Source organism: Struthio camelus, chromosome 9 (genome assembly GCF_040807025.1).
Source record: "Struthio camelus isolate bStrCam1 chromosome 9, bStrCam1.hap1, whole genome shotgun sequence".
NCBI classification, from domain to species: domain Eukaryota; kingdom Metazoa; phylum Chordata; class Aves; order Struthioniformes; family Struthionidae; genus Struthio; species Struthio camelus.
The window spans coordinates 23,525,760-23,546,517 of NC_090950.1; the positions used below are offsets into that span (position 1 = coordinate 23,525,760).

At 43.0% G+C, this 20,758-nt stretch overlaps 1 long non-coding RNA gene across 1 annotated transcript; it reads right to left on the bottom strand.

Annotated features, from left to right (window-relative positions):
- Nucleotides 1-13,077: 13,077 nt before the first annotated feature.
- On the bottom strand, nt 13,078-20,002 carry LOC104149963 (uncharacterized). Its single transcript, XR_695452.2, has 4 exons — nt 19,783-20,002; nt 19,559-19,688; nt 14,748-14,912; nt 13,078-14,012 (listed from the first exon to the last, which is right to left on the bottom strand). It is a non-coding gene; the product is annotated as an uncharacterized lncRNA (long non-coding RNA).
- Nucleotides 20,003-20,758: the final 756 nt, after the last annotated feature.

Here is a 20,758-nt window from a genome sequence, read left to right on the forward strand (position 1 = left end):
TATATGCAATGGTTGAGTTTCCCAGTAGACAGGCAACCCCTTGACAACCACTGTGCTAGCCAGCACCTTGCTCAGCTGGCACAACAGCGAGGTCTTCGATGGAGACCTCGGAGGCTGTTGCTGGACCTCATTATCAGCACTCGTCTACGCTGGGCCACGTGGAACGCTAATCCAGCAGAGCCGTGGCCAATAATCCTGTCCCTGTTTATTCATCTATTGCCACCTCTACTTACTGCTGTTTTATTTACCCTGCTGGGCCCAGACACTCGCCTACAAGCACAAATCACGTGTCATATTTTAAAAGCACTACCTTCAATTAACAAAATCAGCCAAACAAGACATTTCCCCCCTAAAGTTTTCCTTATGATTTTCTAGTATTTGTTCATTTTGATAGCGAGTGGCTATCGCGAGTGGTACACGTGGATGTAAAATAACGATTAATACAAACTTAATCTGTAGGATACCGTGTTTTAGCTTCACAAACATGCTGCATATCTCCTACTCCAGAACTCAGATCAGTTCTCTTAAGCATTGACTCATGAAATTGTAGCCTCTTTTAACATCTTTCTGACTGCTCATGAAGGCTTTGCCTGAAGAGGAGCCAGCAAGGGAAGTCTCATCAGCATGAACATGCACAACAGAAGCCCTGTGCGCTCTAATAGTTACGCCTTCACTGCTGAATTTTTTAAAAGGTACAGAAATCCCTGAGGCCAGCAATTAAAAGGGAAACACAATCACATGCAGTAAGTGCCATGAGTAAGATAAACGCTCGTAATAAAGACACTTTCTTCTGGATGCCATTCTGATCCTTTCCCAAGCTGATCCTTTCCAATTGTGGCCTTGTAGCAGCAAACGAAGAGTAAATGGTATCTATGCTTTTACATTCTACCTGGGTAGGAGTCCAAAGGGGGCAATGTGTGCACTGGACTGCCACACAGATTGAGACTACGCTGACATTTGAAGGTTAGGAGCTGAAATAGAACAGTGACTCCTAACAGCCATGGCCCAGCTCACACCCTGTACTTGTGACTATGATGAGACGAACCATTAAGTTCGGATACAGCTTGTCTCAAGATCCCCAGAGCTTCTGCTCAGCATCCAGATTCCATTAATAGATGATGAGCATGTGTGTAAATCCTCTCTCTGGCTCCAAAAAACCTTGATGTACAGCTTTAGAAAAACAGAGATAAAAACTTAATACCTTAGGTTATTAAAATCTCAGCACTTCTTTTACTGCAGCTGCTTTTTGCAATATCTACTAATCCTTTTCCTCCATAAAACTCTGTATCCTATCTCATAATATACTTTGTGTTATTGCTAATCTTTAAATTTGTGCATGTTCTTCAGTAGGTGGACATTAACACACACACTGTTAGAGCATTAAAGTTTGAGTATACCTGATGTGTTGGCTTCAGCAGCCAAGTCAACTTAAGAAATGTTTCCTCCCCTCAACGCCTACCCTACCAACTCTGTCAGCATGACAGGGGCTGGGGTCTGAACTGCAGCATGGGACTAACGATATGCAACAGGCTGTACAGCGGAGGGGAATTCTTAGCAGAATTTTTCTACCAAAGCCAGTGTATTACGCAAGTAGAGCCTTAATAACCCCTCTTAGAGACCAGGTCATTCTGCAAATGGTGGGATGTTCTTTGCATATTGAAACTCTGTCCTTCACCTCTGCTTTGCAGGAATGAAACGAGCAAGGAAAGAACTATAAGGCTTGGACGTACAAAGTTACAGGTTGTGCTTACAACGCTTTTTGGCAGTATCAGCTCGAGTGGTTTTGTTCATGCCCCTACTAACAGGGAGGAACAGAAACCTGCAATTCTTTTCCCGTAAAAAGCCATTCTCTCCCCCACCCGCCTCTCCCAAGGAAGTTTTTGAAAGAGTGAGACAATGGTAAGCTTGGGATTATACTGTATTCACCTATGAAAATAGCTTTAGGATAACCTTTATGACCAGCTACATACAAAACAGGTTTGCACTAAGTAAGACACATGTCCCAATATACACCATGCATTGTTCTAATATTTCTGAAAGAGAAAATGCCCCTGAGAAAGCAGCCAAAATGCTCGTAATCAATTAAACAGTCGAGCCTATTCTAAACTCAAAAAATGCTTCTATAGAAATGAGACTTTCAGAAAACCATCACATCAAACTACAATTTACACGTTAAAAAAAACAGTTAACTGAAAAGAATAGAGGAGGAAGCAGGAAAAAACATAGAATTTTGGCTGAGGCAAGAAATAAAAGCACAGAAAGTCTTAATATACCAATATACAGTAGAGAGTATATTATTAGAGCGTATATCTTAATATAGCAATATACAAGTAGAGAGAGGCTGTGGCATGGACAGACCTGCATAGGACACAGAGGAAGTTAACCATAAAATGTAGGTCTTCTATATCTACATCTTTCCCCCTCTCTCCCTGGGCCCATTCTGTCTCCCATTGAAGTCAGTAGCAAAACAGATGCCAATACAGCCAGATGAGCATTCTTCAGTGTTTCAGTGTCACTCTTTTCTGCTTCAAATGCAATTGCAATGCCCTCTGCCTTTGTTTCACCTCATCAGTAGTTCAGGAGCTCACATCCTCAACCGACTAACACTGGAGCTTGTCCCCTCTTTCAGGCTGCTGCTGTATAATCAGAATCGAGAGAGGCGGCCTTCAAAACGCTTGTCCAGCACTTTCATTTGCTGTGCTATACTGTGGCTGCTGTAGTCGCTGAATATGTAGATTTAGAAGTAAGTTTCATAAAGCAGCGCTCAGGAGGCACGCGTGTTAATCCCATTATCTGATAACAGGCTTTATGAACACACCTCCCACCATCCTGCGTATTAATAATGTACCCCTCAGTGTCACTATGAAATGTAATTTAAATGCTTGAAGAGTCGATAAAAGGTATGTTCAAAACCACGGAATTAAACAAAACAATTTTATTGAAAGTTGCAACATTGTCAAGATCTTATCCCCTGCTCCCTCCTACAGGCTCCTCCACCCTTCACAGTTGCCAATTAGACTTGCTACCGATTTTCCGCACATTTGCTGAATATGCTACCAGATGCAATTGGCCTTCCTGAAAGTGTGCTGGAAGCACCTCTGACACGCGATCTGACCATTCCTGGGATTTTTGACGTTTAGATTCTGATCTAATCAGACATGCTTTAGGAGCCATAAGTTAAACCCTGAATTCTTTAACTTCTTTTCTAAAACACAACAAATTGCACAATATTGGTGTTTTCAGTATATGTATTTTAACCTTATGTGCCTGCACATTATCAGTATTTTTCATCACTTAACAGTGAAGAGAAAGGATGGTAAAGAACTTTTGGGGCCCGGACAGCTAAAGGGGTTGATATTGAGATCATACCTTTGCAAACAGTTCACCAGTCCAAACTCAGTATAAGGTTGCCAGCAACTCAAACCCACTGGTTTTCATTTATCTGCACTGCATGGATATGGAGACTAAACTTAAATTCTCATTATGAAGACACAGTTTTAGGGAAGTGGAAGAGACCTTGTGCCCTTTGAATAGTTATCAGTGGCATGGTTTTCTTTCTTAAAAAAAAAAAAAAATCTATGAAGGCAGACATTGCAATGTGAACTTTAGTGGTTAACAGGAAACCTGAACTTCAGCAAAGCAAGCATTTTGACATGCTGAACCTAGGGTAAGGGATTGAAGAGAGGTGTGTAAAAGGAGAATAAACTATTTGCCAAAGGAAGAAAAAAGCAAGAAAGGCAAGCTGTACTCATTGCCCCAAAAGTTAAGGCCAAGTGCTAACTCTTATTAAAAAATGACTTCAGTCACGTAGTAAAGACCAATAAAAAACAAATCAGTTCCTATGGAAAATGGCTGCAAACCTAAAACTTGTATGGGATCTGTGGAAAAAATAGCCTAGAGGAAATCCTTTACTGTAACCTGAAAAAGTCAATATAAGATTTTGAAATTCAAACATTTTGTCCGCAAAGGCATAACTCAATCAGATCTTCACTGACAACATTTGCAGTCATAGTTGCTCTGATAACAGGCACACTTAGCTCTTAAGCATTACATATAATTCCAGATTTTGTAAGCAATATGTCAAGTCTTCCCAGCAGTCAATAACTCCATGGGAACTGCTAAGTCCCTTCAGTAGGCAAGGTAAGTTAGAAAAGATCAGGCTAGAAATGATTTTTCTTCAATGTTCAAATTTATAAACAACATAGGATAGATACAAGTCCCCACGCTATCTCACAGCGCAGACATCCTTAGCACGCCAGAGCCATGAGCCAGCACCCACTCCCAAAGCACAGATTTCCATAAGCACAGTTCATACGCTAGAGATGACCAACCTATTTCTGTGGAGTCAGTCACTGACGTTACTGTTCCTGTCCCAGTTTTCCAGAGAAGTCAGCTCAGTCTGCCCATGAGGGCAAGAAAAGGGAGAGAGACCATATGATACAGTGCTCCAAATGCCCAACACAGGCACTATGATAAGCAGGGAGAGGGAAGATGAAATAAGCCATATCTCAGCACATGAGAGGTAAGAGGCCTCTACAGCATGGCCTCGTAGTGACAGAATAATTCACACCCAATGCGGAGAGGAGACCATTCCTTCCCTCCCACCCCAAGGCCCCTCCTTGGGTGGCCTCTTTGAGAGGCAGCACTCCCCGCAGATAAATACTTGAGTCCTGAAGTTTTCCATTACCCTGGGCTAGAGGTGCACAGTAACAGAGCACATTTGTTTTTGTAACCTGCTTGACCAAGGAAGGAAAGAGCTGCTTCAAGTAACAGCAGTTTCAGCTCTACAAGCTTAGCATGAAAGAGGTGCTTGGCTTCCAAATCAAGCATGAGAACCAGCTCAGCTGGGGGCGGGGTTCAAGTCCAGGCTTCCAACCAACAAAGGAATCTGGCTTTTTGCTGGACAGAGACTGCTCCGAATGAAGGAAAGGTCGGTCTTTTCGTTAGGAGATAGAAGTTGAGAGAACTGGCATCTGTCCCATCTCTAACAGAGACTCCATTCAAGATCCTTCTCAATACTGCTATTGCCCTGTCCAAAAATGGAATTTGTGTTAACACCTCTACATTGCTAGGGAGATAGCTGCATTTCATATTCCCCATCTCTAAGCTGCTGTGATTTTAAGTCATTAGAAGCCAAAGACAAGGTACGATGCATTGCACGCCGCAGTCCACTAAAGGGAGCTCCAGGCTCAGCACTCAACAGTTGCTCCTATTTAAGCAAATGACACTAAAAGCATTTTCTTTCCTCTTGCAATAACTGGGTGCATAGAATTAGTGGCGCATTTACAGGGACCTTCGTGAAACGCAAATCTGCTCCTTGACTTTGGAAGCAGCCACAAACTCTTTTGGGAGCTTAGCACACCTTAAGGACGCGTAAGGCTTATACAACCTTTCACTTGCAGTTTCCCAGGAACATCTTCAGGATACGTTTTACTTGGGAGCTGAGCACAGTTGTATGTGTTAGAAAACACAGCCTAAGCTTGCCTGCATACACTTAAAAAACCCAACCCCATTCCTGTAATCTTAAAGGCTAACAGTTTTAAAACAGTGCTGTGTGGCAGATGCATCAATGCTTAAAACAGAAACAGGCACTTCTGAAATAAAGTAGATCTCTACTGATGTAATCTGAAGAGCTTTTTAAGAGGTGGTATACAACAGCTGAGTATTTGAAAGGTAAAGTCATGTCTGCCGAATCAGGCATTGCCCTTGCATACTAAAGGGCAAATTGTCCTCGCACATTAAATTGCACAAAGCAATTATGGATGCCGGGGGGCATCATCTGTGAGATCACTGCCTGTCAGATGGGGTAAATACATTGCAACAGGTAAGGAGAACAGTTCCAGGAGAAACATCCACTGGTCTCTTGTGTGACTGGGAAAACAACACACAAAAAAAGACCTAATTGGTCTTTTGCAACAGCTGAGTGATTTAAAAACCAAGCAGTTAAAAACCCCAGGGAGCAGCATCCACTGTGTGTGGCAAGTACAGCCTCATAATTTAAGTGTCCCCGAGGCAAAAAATCAGAATATGTTTAACAGCCAGAAAGGACCTCCGTAGCCAGAGTGATAGGTGGGAAGGGCTACTCCTGGGGCCGGGGAACGGAGCAGAGAATATTTCTCATTTTGTTGAAGTGTTTCCAGTGGGTGAGGAAGCTATAGAACGAGCCGTTCTCCCGTTACGAGCAGTAGTGCCCTCCCCAGTTTTGCTAGCCCTCCTGAGGCAGCTCTGATTAGCCAGTTTTGTTCAGTCTCTGCTGGAGTCAACTGTTTATTAAAAAAGTGAAACCCTCTCTTTTCTGTATTCTCTTCCTAAAAAAATAAAAAATAAGAAAATCCTTGGGCTTCTTTTGGGGACTGCTCAAAGTACTTTTTGTGCACGTCCTTTGTCTTAAGCAGACTAATGAGCGGATAGTATTTTTATTACCATTATTCTTTTAGCCCAAAGCAGTACATACAGTGCAGAAAGCTGTAGGAACAAACAGGCAGTCTCAGCAAGAGCTGAGAAACCTCAGAGAGGAAGGAAGTTCCCTCCACCAGCTTGTCTGTCATGCCAAGGCAGTGCCTGTACAGATACAAAACTGTGGGTATGCCAGACAGCTTATGATTCACTTGCTTTTTATCACAGAAGACATTTACAGGAAAACAGGGGCTTTGTTTTTCTTATGGTTTCTTTACCCTCGTGCTGGCTCCTCACCTGAGGACAGACTCCCTCCTCTCCAGTCCTCGGCAGGACGGCAGCTGATGAACGCAGACAACGTCGTGGGGCGGTGAGGAGAACACCCCGACTATGAGCAGGAGCCCTACAGCTGGTAGCACGGAAGGGCCGCATCCTGCTCTCCTTCCATGCTAATCTCCCCCCAGGCAGAATTTGGTCATCTAAGTTATATAGCGCTTGATTTTCAAAGCATAAACCAGTGAACATTGATCCCCTCCCTGGACATGTGGGCAGCGGTGCTAAGCCACCTGCCCCTCATCCAGAGATCTTCCCAACCTGAGACAGGCAGCCGCTATCCTAGCTTCAAAAGCAAACACATCTGTCCACACTTCACACGCACTGCTAACTGCAGCCCAGCGGTGATGTTGATGAGGTTGGCCCGGGCCAGGCTCCAACACTATGATTTGCTGAAGCGAGGCGGTTGCTGTCCTGCTTCTCACACCAGAGCAGAACTCATTCTGCCGTTTGTCATGGAAATCTCATTTTACTCCCTTTTTGGGGGAGGAGGAGGAAAAAAGGAGTCACTTTGGCCTTGGATGCCTCTTTCCCCTGCCCCCAAACCTGCTCTGGTGGGTAGGATGTAACGCGCCGAGAAGGTTTCTTCCACCCTCTGCCTGCCCTCCTCCCAGGCCTGGCCTGACCAGGGGCAGCCGTGAGGGGAACTGCACTGACCCCCCCCCCCCCTTGCTCCCAGTTCACTCTGGAGTAACGACAGCATTTGGGAGACTTCTTCATCCCCACGCAGGCCTTTGCAAAAAGGCTGGTACAACCCTTAGCACTTTGCTAATATTTCCCAGCATCTGGAGGACAGTTCAGCGAAGCAGCCACGGCCTGTTCCCCGGTTGCTCACGGCGTCCCCTCAGACCCGATGGCAGGAGTTAGATGTCATCTGACGGAGCAGGAGAGCCTGCGATGGGGAAATCCGCTCCGCTGCAAGACTAAGGGTGTAATGCACGGTGAGGGGTAACTACAGACTGGCCTGCTGTACGGGATGCTGACGCTCAGTCCAGTTCTTGCCCTGCTCGCGCCGTGTTTAACGCCGCAAGACCTGCGTCCCGCCAGCCCCGGCACAGCACAGAACAAGCCCTCAGCACCAGGCGGCTGTACTGGCCATGCAGGGAGCCGGTCTGGCCTAAGTTTCAAAAAAAAAAAAACCACCCAGCCAACTCAATCCAAGTTCATGGCCTGCAGGTTTCTCAGCCCCTCTTCAGAGAGAATAAAAGCCTCCAACTAAACTGAATTAAAAAAAAAAAAAAAGGAAAAAAAGCAGACCGTGCATTTAATAAGACAGTTATCCTCTGCTGCTAACCCTGGCTGACTGCTCTCCACAGGGCCACAGGTAGATGCACCATAGGGACGGGAGGGGGGGAAAAGAAAAAAAATCCTTTAGTTCACACCAGTGGAGCAGAGCTCATTATGTGCCCTGCTGCCTATTGCTGTGAGGGGTTAGGAACGCTTCTCTTTCTTTCTGCTGCCCTAATGCACTTGCTGCCTTTCCCATTCTGTTTATTTTGTGCCACCAAAGCAGTAACAATCAGCCATTATTCCCTAGTCGTTTTTCTCTGAGGTGAGCACATTCCCGAAAACAGGAGCGGCAACTTCCAAAAATTAAAACAAAACAAACATATGTTGGCCACGTCAATTTCTATTCAAATTGTCTGACAGGTTTCTCTAGTTCCTTTGCTGGCGACCAAGGTTCACTTCCAACTCTCAAGTCTTCAGTAGCTCAGGACAGTAAGTGCTGGCACAAACTGACACCTGCTGACCTTCCTTTGAGAATATTAAGTCTTGCTGGAGTTTGTGAGGTTAATCGAGTCTACTCAACCCACTTGCATGAAATCCTCGGACAGGAAAGAATACGAAGAGAAAAAGCCAAAGGAGATTTTCATGCAATTTTTATAGCTGCAGGATTGCTTCAATTTACAGTGGTATTTATCTCATAATCTCACCCTGCCTGGGAAATACATCTAGATACTCATATTATTCCTTAAGTAAATAAATAAAGCGACCACTAAACTGTACCTTTAATTCTCCAACAGCTTCCAGGTTATGCTACATTTGAAATGCTAAGCAGCAAGGTACAATGCAATTTCATGACATTATCAAAACTGTTCATGATAGTCTAGTGCTTCCCAAGGGCTTGTCTAGCGCTTCCCAAACTCAGGGAAGAGATTTACCTTGTGTAGACTGGCACCCAAAGAGTACTAAATGTCGGGAAGCTAATTCAACTCATTATAGTCACATAGAGATTTCTGTGTTAAACACTGGCTCATAGAGCCGTCCAGGCAACAAGCCTGATAAACTTGCCAAATGCTCTTTCCTCCTCGTCGCAGTTGCCAACACAACCATTTATGTTGACCTGGCACTTGCAAATGTCATTTTGTTACCCGAAAGCCAGACCACCTATCACTTTGCAGCGGCTAGAGTCCACTGTTACCTCTATATTTAGGATCTTTCTCCATTCCTGATATGGGAACCACTTACTGACTTCCAGGCTTTCCTCAGGTGGCAGGCTGCAAGGGTGGGGTGCGGGGGACCTACATATAACATCAGTCTTTCACATGATGCAAGAGTGAACAGCACATCAGCTGAAATACTGAGTTAATATCCTCCCAGCTCCCCTGGCTAAACCGATCTCCAAAAGGTTGTTGCATCAAAGGTGCCAATCTTCTTGCATCCAAGTTTGGCCACGCTTCGTACTCCGTGCAATGCTGTCATTGTGAGCCGGGAACCAAGGGGGACCCCAGGGCAGGCATACTCGTGCCAACAGGGCAGTCCCACAGCATCTAAACACAGTGGGCAAAGCTGCATACTGGTAACGGGCTCCAGTGGCAGCCCCAGACAAGATGAGCAATGAACCAGGGCCATCTGGGGGGCCCAGAGCAAAAGGGGAAGGGACCAGAGGCAGAGCTGAAGACACAGCAATAGCGTGGGTATAGAAAGGGCCACAGACTAAGCTGGAGACAAGCTGCAACATACCTACAAAAGGTCCATTCAGGTGGCAAGCTGCCTGCAGCACAGGTCCAAGGTCCATCCAGGAGGCTAGGCTGTAGATCAGCACAACTACAGCATAGCCAGGGCAGGAACTGATGGCCCCAAGATGAGCTGAGATAGGGCTTCTGAGTCCTGGGCAGGCTGTGGATGGCAGCCTCAGGTGAGGCAGGTCAGGGCCATTAAGGCCTATTAGTGCCCTCATGGCCTTGACAAATACCGAGCTGCAGAACATGAGGCACCATTCAAAACAGCAGATCTGACCAAAAGGATTTCTCTGCTGCCAAAACATCACCACCCCAGTGTCTTTGCCTTTCTTCTGTGATCAGCACTGCATTTAGTTTGATCTGGATCACTCTGCCTTACAGGTCTCCAACCAAACTAGCTGGAAGCATTACCAGGAGAATCCACATGGGATAACTGGGCAAGTACTTCTGGCACAAACCTGCTTTGCACAGCAACACCCACATCCCTAAATAGCTGTGTGATTAAAAACAGCTCAGTTTTGGACATCTAGTAACCGAAAATAAAAAGCGATAGGCATATATTTAAATCAAGACATAATTTCCAATAATGTAGAGTGATCCCTAATTATTTGCCACTGTTCATAAGGCTATACTGATATACGTTACTCCACCGTATCACTTTCAGACCTCGGAAACACTACACAAATGTCACATATGAGTAGCTTAAACTCTGAGCAGTAGTCTTTCTATTCATTCAACTTAAAATTTTTAATTTTTTTCCTGTTACAGACACTGATCAAGAGTGCTATATAATCTTTGGATTCATCTGTCTGACAATCATCTAATTAATTAGTCATCTGATAATTAAAATGCCCTCCTTTTGACTGACACCTGATCTCAGGATGGTTCAAAAGAAACTTGACACAGCACGTTGTGTCATGTTCCAGCATAACCCACTACAGGTATGTTATCATGTTATGCCACGTCTGGTTTTCTGAGAACAAAATGAACGAGTGCGCAAATTAAAGGAGGAACCAGTTGTGCAAGTATCTATTCTAACCAGTCCAAGTATCTGGCGACTTATAGGAGCAGATGAGCTTCTAGAGTACCTTCAAGGCTGTCATTAAGCCCAGAAATGGAACTGTTTTTGGATATGTTTAAGCAAAGGCATCTGATCCACAATCACCTTGCAACCCCTGACACACTAAAGAGCTAAAAGAACACTTATAAGGAAAACGTGACTAAAATCTCAGCTAAATTGACACAGGGATAAAGTACTACTGACAGTTCTACACAGGCAAATGAAAGTCCACTGACATTGAATCTGAGACACGTGGACTATAAAGGAAGAATGAAAGGGACCAGTCATCAGATGCATCATGCGCTTTTCTTAAGCAACTTCCTATTTCACATGGGAACTTCAGACCACCCAGCAACTCCTCTGATGCCCCTTCAGTTCACTTTGGGATGGTGGGAAGAAATTCAGGCTCCCAGGAGCAGAACAACTGCCTCAGAAGCTGCCTCACAGTAAAGGGCTACCTCTAAGTGCCCTGTGAATCTCACTTCTCCAGCTACGATGAATCCTCCAGCTTAGGGCAAAGCTGCTACCCTATCCAGGGCACTTCACACTGTGAAAACAACATGCCTCGAAGGTACCGGATGTCATTTGCATTTTCTAAACATTTGCTCTTCAGTAGCATTCACCTAGAAAAACAACGCGCAGGCTTGACTTCACTATTAAAAATTCACTAGCTGGTAATGATAGCGTTTTTCATGACTGAAAAGTTTGCATGGTTCCATCCTCAGGTCCAGTTAGCATATTTAGGAAAAACTAGGAAATAGAACACAGAGAAGATGACAAGCAGCACCAATCCTACTGTGTCCCATTACTGAAGACGGCCAAGGACGAGTAGCAGCAGACCTACAGTGTGTCAGAAGAGGTGGAGATTAATTGGGGAACTTAGGTTTGATCTTTTGACAGCATCCCCTTCTCGCCAGGCTCTCTCCCCATCACATGATAGAAACACCAGTTTCCAAGGCAATACCTCTCTCCTCATGGATCTTTTCTCAAGTCAGGGAGGAAATGAATTTTGTGGGAACAACAGTATCAGTTACAGAGTTGGTGTCCTACCCTTCTCTCACAGCAGACTGATGCAGGAACGTTTCCATTGAACTCAGTGAGGCTGAATGGTGAAAGCAGAAATAAACATTTACATTTATTTTATGCTGATGCTAAGTAGAAGCTTTTTAAAAAAAACATGAAATGCTAGTGAACCAAGATTTAAGGGCAACAAAGCTATGCAACTATAACAAGTTGTGGGTCTCCTCCCAATGGGATATAGGTTTTCAGTATATAATTAATAACAAGAAAACTGTATCCTGACTTTAGGGCCTGCATGAGCATCCTGGAACAAAAAGGGCCATAAATTAACATCAATTATGTATTAAAGTTCCAATTAACCTGGCTGACACTGATATACTTTAACAAGGTACCCTTAGATAAAAGAAGCAACTCTCTAATTACTTGGAACGGGACCTCCTGACCCATTCTGCTCTTTTATCCCAATGCCAACCTAATGAGGAAGGAAGGAAGTGAGAGGTAGGAAACTGTGCATAAGGCAAGACTGTAGCACCACAAGACGCCCCTTGGGAAATGCTTTTACCTTCTTAAAACTGTCAATGATTAATATTTTATTGCTCTCAGTGCCTTTTAACCGTTTTCAAAAGTGTTTTTAAGGCTGAAATTGCTAACGTTCACTTTAATGTGGAATCCTGCCACCTAATGAACATCTTGGTCACCGGTTCCTGGTCTGTAACACACCATAGCCACAGTATTTGTGCTGATGGTACCCAGGGTTCCTGTATTCACAGTATATACTCAGTGATGCTCCTTGAAATGAAATATCTTAGTCCTGAAAAGAGAAAGGAAATCACAATGATTTTTATATATTAACAGGAAGAATTGGTATAAATGCATTTTACACTCCTGAAATTTTGTGGAAAAAACAAAGTCAAAAAGGTAGGTCTGTATAAAAAGTGTGCTGTTAGCAAGGCAGAGCTACAATAGTCAGGGAAGTATGCACACAGTATCTAATAGGGCACATCATTTTCCCCCACCCCCTTTTTTCCTATGTTGATTAGAATCAGAAAACCCGGGACATCTAGTATGGCTGGTACAAAGGGAAATAAATACACATGCATCTCCTGTCCCTTAAAAAACAAAAATAATGTACAGAGATTGTATAGCCTGGCGGTCTAATGCATCTTGTTCAGTTGTGTCGAGTGCTTACATCCTTTACCCTTCCTTACCTCCTGATCGGACTTTGAGCATATGCAATTATACAAAGGCTAAAGAGGGCTGTTTGTCCTGGTGTTGGGTTTTTTTAATTACCTGAAACTGTTGTACTTTAGTGTTGAATGAAAGTTCACCAGAGCAAGGCAATTTCTATAATGGGAACAGTGGATGGACTAGCTTGTCCCTGCAGGGCACTCCTCTGTCATTGTCATATTGTCAGCGTTGCAAATAGTTTTAAATTCATGATGACACTGTCCCCTTCTTTATGGTTTTCCAGTGTAAAACCTTCAGCTAGGATATAGTTGGAGTCTCTCGGCTTTCACAGTCAATCTCCCACTAGCCACAAGTCCGACTTCTGTCCTCCGGGAGGAAAGGTGTTAGTGGATCCCATCAAAGGCACCTCCTAATTAAAGTTGCAGTCTTCAAAACTCAGAGGGAGGCAAGCTAAACTTGAGGATTTCTGCTGGATGACTCCTGCAGAGAGCACTTTCCTGGGTCTTCACAGCCAAAGGTTATCTTTCACAGGAAAGATAAGCCATGTCAGAGTTTAAACTTAAATGCTTTGGGTCATGCTCTTCCCCAGATGGAATTTCCCCGCAGAGGGAGGAAGATTTGCTGTAACTGTGCTGTGTATTTCCACAGCGCAAGAGGAGCCTAGCAGCTTCTAGGCCCTGAATCACAACTCCTTTCCAAAGCTAGGGCTGCTGGAAGTAACATGCTCCGTTAGCAAAAGCAGTCATGAGACAATTGCCCAAATCATAGGCTCTCCAGCAAGATTTCCAATATGTCTTTGCTGTAGTCGGGAATTTTGCCTTTATCGTCTTCCCCGTAACTTTGAGCCTTTCTGCAGAAGTGAGCCGAGAATGAAGATGGAAACGTAAAACATACATTCAGGCCTCTTTAGTCTCCCAAAGGGGTCAGAGTCAGGTCACTTGCAAAATCTGAACAGTTGATGGTTGTCCCGAGCTAATGTTGCCATGTACATTATCCTCCTCTCCTGCATACGCCACGTTTTCTGGAGAAATATATCTGGATCATTGAAAAGGCTGTGTGGAATCAAAGTGACACAATCACTTTGTATGACACTGTGTATCAAAGTGATACAATCAATTTCTGTCTTTTGTGACATCCTCAGATACTTCAGTAAGCCCTCATGGAAAAAGACACATCCCTATTTCATATATGATACATAGCCCTTGATCCATAGACCAACAGACTATTGCATATACCAGAGGGTACTTGCTATAAGTCTCTTGCGGAAGACATGCTACTTATGCAGTATCCCATTCAGCTAAGTGACCTACTTATTGGTTGCACATTGTAAGCTATTATGATGAGTGGAATGTGATCCTTGCTGTTCTGCTTTGAGTAAACTTTAGCCTTTGGGTATGAGAAGATTCGTGTAACAGAGGACAGCCATATATGTTCAGAGTGCGATTTTCAGAACCATTCAGCTCCGTCCTGAAATCAAACACTGGGCAGGATTTTTTTTTTTTTTTTTTTTTTAAAAGGGATCACTGGTATCCTCAGAAGGTATATTAATATAAATACTTTGTTGTGAAGCACTTGTGGGATTTGTGTAGCATATAGCCGCCAGAAAATGAGAAGCAAAGCTAACAGCATACACCTCTACCTCCTCTCAAACACCCGTCTTGCCATTACCTGCAGTATCTTTCACAGATTACACATGATTTCATCCTGCCCTTTTTTCCTTCTGCATACCCTCCATTACCGCATTGTTTTGCCCACCCCATCAATAATGTTGGAAATATTTCTCTTACCAATTGAATAGGGTTTCCAGAAGGAGACTATATACAGAAAGTTTGTGAAGAGCAATAATGAAAGTCTTCGGGCAGAGTTAGGGTGGTAACTTATAGCACGCAGCAGCTAAGTGCTTATACAAATACAATATTGATGCTATGCATACTCTGAACTGATAAAAGTAACTGCAGAAAGGAGAGAGAAAAAAAAAAATTAAACCCTGGTGCTCACAGGAAAATAGCTTCTTAATAAATATCTAACTAGCTTTGTTATCTGTCACACTGGTTAAAAATGTGCCATTCACCTGGGAAAAATATACCAATTATTTGGTAGTGCTCAGCTACAGGTGAGCATTAAAGAGTGCTGTCATCTTTGCTGGTTACTATTTGAATGGAAAAAGTCCAGCCTCTTCTGGAATATCAGTGATGTGAACAGGCAGCAAAGTACAGGGCTACAACTTTTTGCCACCAGTTTCTCCTGTTGATTAATTAGATCCACCACCTTCTCTGTAAGAGACTTCACTGAGAAGTGAACAAAAGTGAAATCTACCACAGCATATTCAAATAAAAAAAAGCATCTTTTGTAAAAGACATGGTGGGGAAAAAAAGAGCGTCCTCCTTGAGATCTTATCTCTTTTCTTTCCAGCTTTACTTCTCCATAGTTTCATTCAAAGCAAAGTATTGTCAGATTCCAGGAAGGGCTATCCTTATCTGCTAGGGCCGTTCTGGTACACATCCCTCTATACAGCGCAAATAGAGACACGCACCTGGTTCAGATGACTCTGTCCAATGGTAAGTAATATGCGAAAACTCTTCAAAGTGAGCCAAGCCTGACAGTTTACTCAGTCTTTTATAACTCCTCTGACCCTGCCTTGTTCAAAGAAAAACTTTTTTTTTTAATTCCCCCCCCGCCCCACGCTCTCTTTTAGAGGAATGAGAGAAAAATTAAGTGCCCTGCTTTGACACTCAGCTTGCTGCTTGCACACAGTCAGCCCAGCTGCCTTCCCAGATCTCCACTGCATTGTCGATATGGTTCTTCTTGTGCCAAGACAAAATTTATAAATAGATTTGCCCAGTCAGTAAGCCCTTTCTCTTTAGAAATACAGGGATTCAGCCAAAAAGAGGATTATTGATAACATGCAATATCTTTATTATGGCAGAGACTGCTACTGCTACTATAGTTAAGGACCTGTCAGCATTTCCATTGTAAGATTTCTTTTTTGTGCAGGGGTTTAACTTGGCAGTAAAAATTTAAATGTACTTGAGGCTAGACTTTTTCTTGCAAGAGTTCAGCATGAGAGTTAGACATAGGGCTGTCTCCTCCCCCTCTTCCTAATTAACAATTAGTTCAAAGAGTTTTAGAGTTTCTCAGGTGAATATACCTCTCCTGGTAGCTGAACATACCTATCCTGGCATCTGTGGGAAACAATACCTGACCCAACATCAAATAGTATAGAGCAGAGCACAGCATCAGGGCTTTAGGAGACTGCTGGACAAACATACAGGGCCAAATCCTGCTCTTATTAGTAATGGTACCAGAAAAAGTCCAAAAAAAAACAAACAAATAAAAATCCCACACCACCTAGGTAGCTCATTTTCTTTATGACGCATCCTAGTTGGCAGATAGGTCTGCCACATCTTGGGAGTCACCACCTCCCCTCTATCCCCATGTAGTCCATGGCTTTCTGTTCAGCCTTTGGCAAATTGCTCACGTTCTTTTCAGTTTCAGCATTTAGGATAGAAAATGCAGAAAATCATGCAAATGATTTTGCATGCGGAATTCATTCTGCTTCAGCTCAAGCACTTGCTGGCAGGATATAATCCATCTTCCTTTGACTTCAGTGGTAATTAGCCTGAGTTCAGAGCCATGGCTTGTTATTGGAGAGCTGCTAGCGTTTATAGACATGCTTAACTTCAGGGAGTCGATAGTTTGAGGATAGGACTACTGAAACACCGCAGTGGAGCCTACACAAGCTTTGTTAGAATAAGGCCATCTTTGCTTTCATGCTCACAAACATACAGACGTAAATGCTGCTGTGTGCTCTGTGATAAATCATCTGCTGTCTTTCAGGTTAAAAAACTGTACATGGGTTTCATTTTTTTCCATTTTGAAGGAGGAAAAAGCCATAGCTAAGGTGAAACATAAACACCATTTTCTGCTAAGGTTTTCAAAAAATATGGATGTTAAATTTTTTGGGGGCGGGGGGGGGCAGAGAGAGAGAGAAGGGAGACTGGAAAGGTGGATGCAGGAGTGGTAGATTTTCTTTTTAGCTATGCGTCCTAGTGGGATGCTGCATGTGTTTTTGGGCAGCTGACAACAGAACAAGTGTTTTGCCCTCGGATTCTGAATTGCTCTGCTCTCAGACTGAAGTCAAATCCTTAACATTCAGGGAACACAGGCCTTCTTTAGGGTGCTTTAAGCCCAGCGTAAGTTATTTAAAGACCTTTACACACATGGTACAAAGCTTTCCTTAGCTAGTGTCTCTCGATATTTGTATTTGTGATCAATCGAGTAGTATCTTTTGTGCACCAAATCCTACACAAAGAGTAATATTTTCTATTTTGTCTGTTGATAAGATCTTCAAATCCTACTGCCCCTCTGACACACAACTGAAATTTAAAAGAGTATGTTTCTGTCTACTTTTATTTTTTTATAATATAAGGATTTAGCTAAGACTTTGACACCGTGGAAACTAGACACAGGATACGATCCTGTTCCATCTAAATATATCCCCCGACTTTCAATCACACTTGCCTCTTTTATATTTCATGAAAACTGCTCTTTAGCTTCCTCCATCTATGCAACTTTTTTGGCCAGCAGGATCACCTTGTGCCCATCCCTTAGCTTTCATCACCAGCCATTACCACTTCAAGAGAGAATCACATGCGTGAGTGCAGAGGAGGCAATTCAAGAAGCTAGGCCCTTATGAAACTTTGATGTAGAATAGCAGTAGGGTAATTCTCCAAAAAATTAAATGTTAAGTGGAAGGCAACTTTTAACCCGCTCAACTCAGTGCCAAACGCAGCTTTGATAAGAAAAGCAGACCAGCTTTTTCGTTCTGATTATAAGGAGAATGGGCTGTACGTTTAAGCCATCAGTTCCACCACAGATCTTTGGTACTTGTTTATTGTTGTCTTTGGGCATTAGGTTTTATGGCTTGTTACAGCTCGCAAGTGTAATATTCATCTACAGGGCTAGGATATTACCATGTTTTTGACCAAACTATCCATTGCTTCTATTTCACACAAAATTTGCTGGAGTAAAGGAGATGGGAGAGTCAAGTCTGAAACGCCGCGTGATGAAAACAAAAATCTCCCATTTAAGATAGCCTTTTCTGCTTCAGTTTTAGATAGCTGCATCTCTAGAAGAAAAAAGCTATTTCTGTCTCTTAAAAACAAATTCATGGTATTGACGGATCTGGCTTTTCATATTATAAGTGTAAAAACGGAACAAAAATTGAGCTCAGAATTACAGGACTTAATACAATTATCAGGCAGCACTCGTGCTAGTCAGGATACATGCTGTGATCAGCCTGGAAGACAGGGCTGCCTTTCCACTCCACCAGAGGTAGCAAATGTAGCTCTAGCAAGGGAGGTGGGGGGGGAACCCAAACCAAACAAAATTCAATATTTCTGCCCACTACTAAGGGTTATTTTTAAGCAGCTTGTTTTAAGTGCCAACATGTGTTATTTTACCTACACAAGACCATGGAGCTCAAAGCTTAATGAAGGAGGCAAGACATTCAGGAGGAGTTGGAACAAATGTCTTAAATTTTTGAACCTGTCTGTTTTGCCAGTGACCCATACAGTGAGTGGCTGTGTCAGCTAATCACTTAGCTGGCCACTGCTGACAGACAAATACCTTGTGGTGACATCTGATGGAGTTGTTACAAAGCACTAACCTTTCCAGGGGCCTGCATGCTTTCATCAGAGTCGTAGGCTGTGCATGTTGTATGCACGAGCTTGGCGTTTGTGTATAGAGATATACTACAACCATAATAAATGCTCAGCTATGCACATGCTAACTCAGAGGCGTTCAGACGAATTCTTTGAAAAGAAGGCGTTTGTGTTTACTTGGGCATTTTTATTTTAATCCAGTGATGATAATTAACTGATTAATAGTATCACAGTCATCAAAAGAGATAGCATGTTTTCAAGAAGCATGCAACAATAGCTAACCCCTTTTATGGCTTTAAATGTAAAAGCAAATAATTACATCTTTTTCAAGCCTTGAAGAGAATTGCTTTCGACTATAAACACTAACTACTGAAAAGAAAATTCTCCAACACAATACTCATTTTTAAATGGCCACTTTTCCTAAAAAAAGCTTGCAACAGCTGTGTTTCAGGTGCATATTTAGGGACTAATTGCAGACGTGGAAGGTACCCAGACTACCAGATGAGGCTCTGCTCACCATTAGGGTATTTTTACTTGCGGATCAGTTCAGCCAATGTCTTTTTTTAATGCGCGCATGCAATACTGATCACACGGGGAAGAATGCAGATTATCTCAGGACTCAAGACAGTGCCCCTACCACGACTCTATAGAACTCGGCAATGCTGGTTTGTTTTCCTTCTCTCCAAATCTACTCCCAGCACCTCACAAATCATCTCACATTCTTTATGCTTACTGAAAATCAGGACTCACTGTAAATTCTGCATGCAGACTATAGAGGAAGGCAAAGCATGAATCTAGCACTGTCATTTGCCACACAAACCTTTTATTTATATTCTGATAGAATTCAGTGCCTGCAGCTGTGCTATCTATAATACGCGCTACAAGCATAGCGCAAATAGGTCAGCAAGGACTCCCCAATAAACAACCCTAATTACCTTTATCTTCCACTTGACCTGCACAGTCAGCGGGGTTTTTATGTCAGCTTTGTTCTCTCTTGACTTCTCTGGGGTCTGACCAAATCCCTCCAAAGCGACAGCAGAACTATTGGACAAGAGCTGGACAGAGCTTTACACAAAAGGTGATACTCCATTAGGTAAACAAAGTTTACTCTCAAAACACAAGTGCCCACATTTAGTTGCTCACATAGAAACAGACTTACCAACTTATATATGAAGTGCTTGCGAAGTATGGAACTAGACCAAAAGTCCCTTTCACATCAACAGTCTTGAGCATTCAGCACTGAACGTTGTTGCTTTGAATGTTTCCAGCTCCTGAAGCAATTCCACACAGACATGCTGACAAAAGAATAGTTTTTGCAGCATATGGCTGATCACAGCATCCAATTCCACCAGTTTGAAACGGCCCCCATAGTGCACACTAGCATTTCTGCATACAAGTGGAACAGATGCTGTAGAGATCAACGTAATAACAGTTTAATTAATTTTAGTGTCAAAGTCAAACGCTTCCCAGTTTGCAGTTGACACATCCCTAATTTCAGGGTTGGCTCTGAAAATTCTGAAGAGCAGGAGGACAAATTTTATACCAGAGTGAAATACTGCAGAAAGGCCTGATGAAAGGCAAAAGAAACTTTTCCATTTTCATAATCTGCATAATCTTGAAGTCATAATAATGGCTACTGTCCACACTTTGTTATACAGGGTTTTACAGATACAGGTTTCTTTTTTTAAGAAAAAGAGAGACCCTTTCATTCCTTACTGTGAACAATCCTGTTGCATAAAAGCGTAACAGTGGCATGGAGCTCCAAGTCAAGAACAAGGTCCCGTTCCAGATGGGATACTGGGCCAGGAGTCAAGAGACTTGGATCCAGTCCTTGTTCTGCAATTGAGGCTTTCTGTGAAGAGAAAGCACCGATAACAATGATCCCTTCTGCAAATTAATCAACCACTAAAAAACTCTTTTTCCTTAGAGCCCACAGCTCTTTATAAACAGTACACATTGTACAGATTCAGCCCCAAATTACTAACAGTGTTCAACAGATGAGCTGGAGCAAGGGGGAAGAGGAAGAAACAAAAAAATGACCTGCCCAAGGCCATATTGCAGGTCACTGGCATCACCAAGCACTATCTGCATGACTTGTAAGTGGAAAGACTACATCCTGCATCTCCCATTAGCAC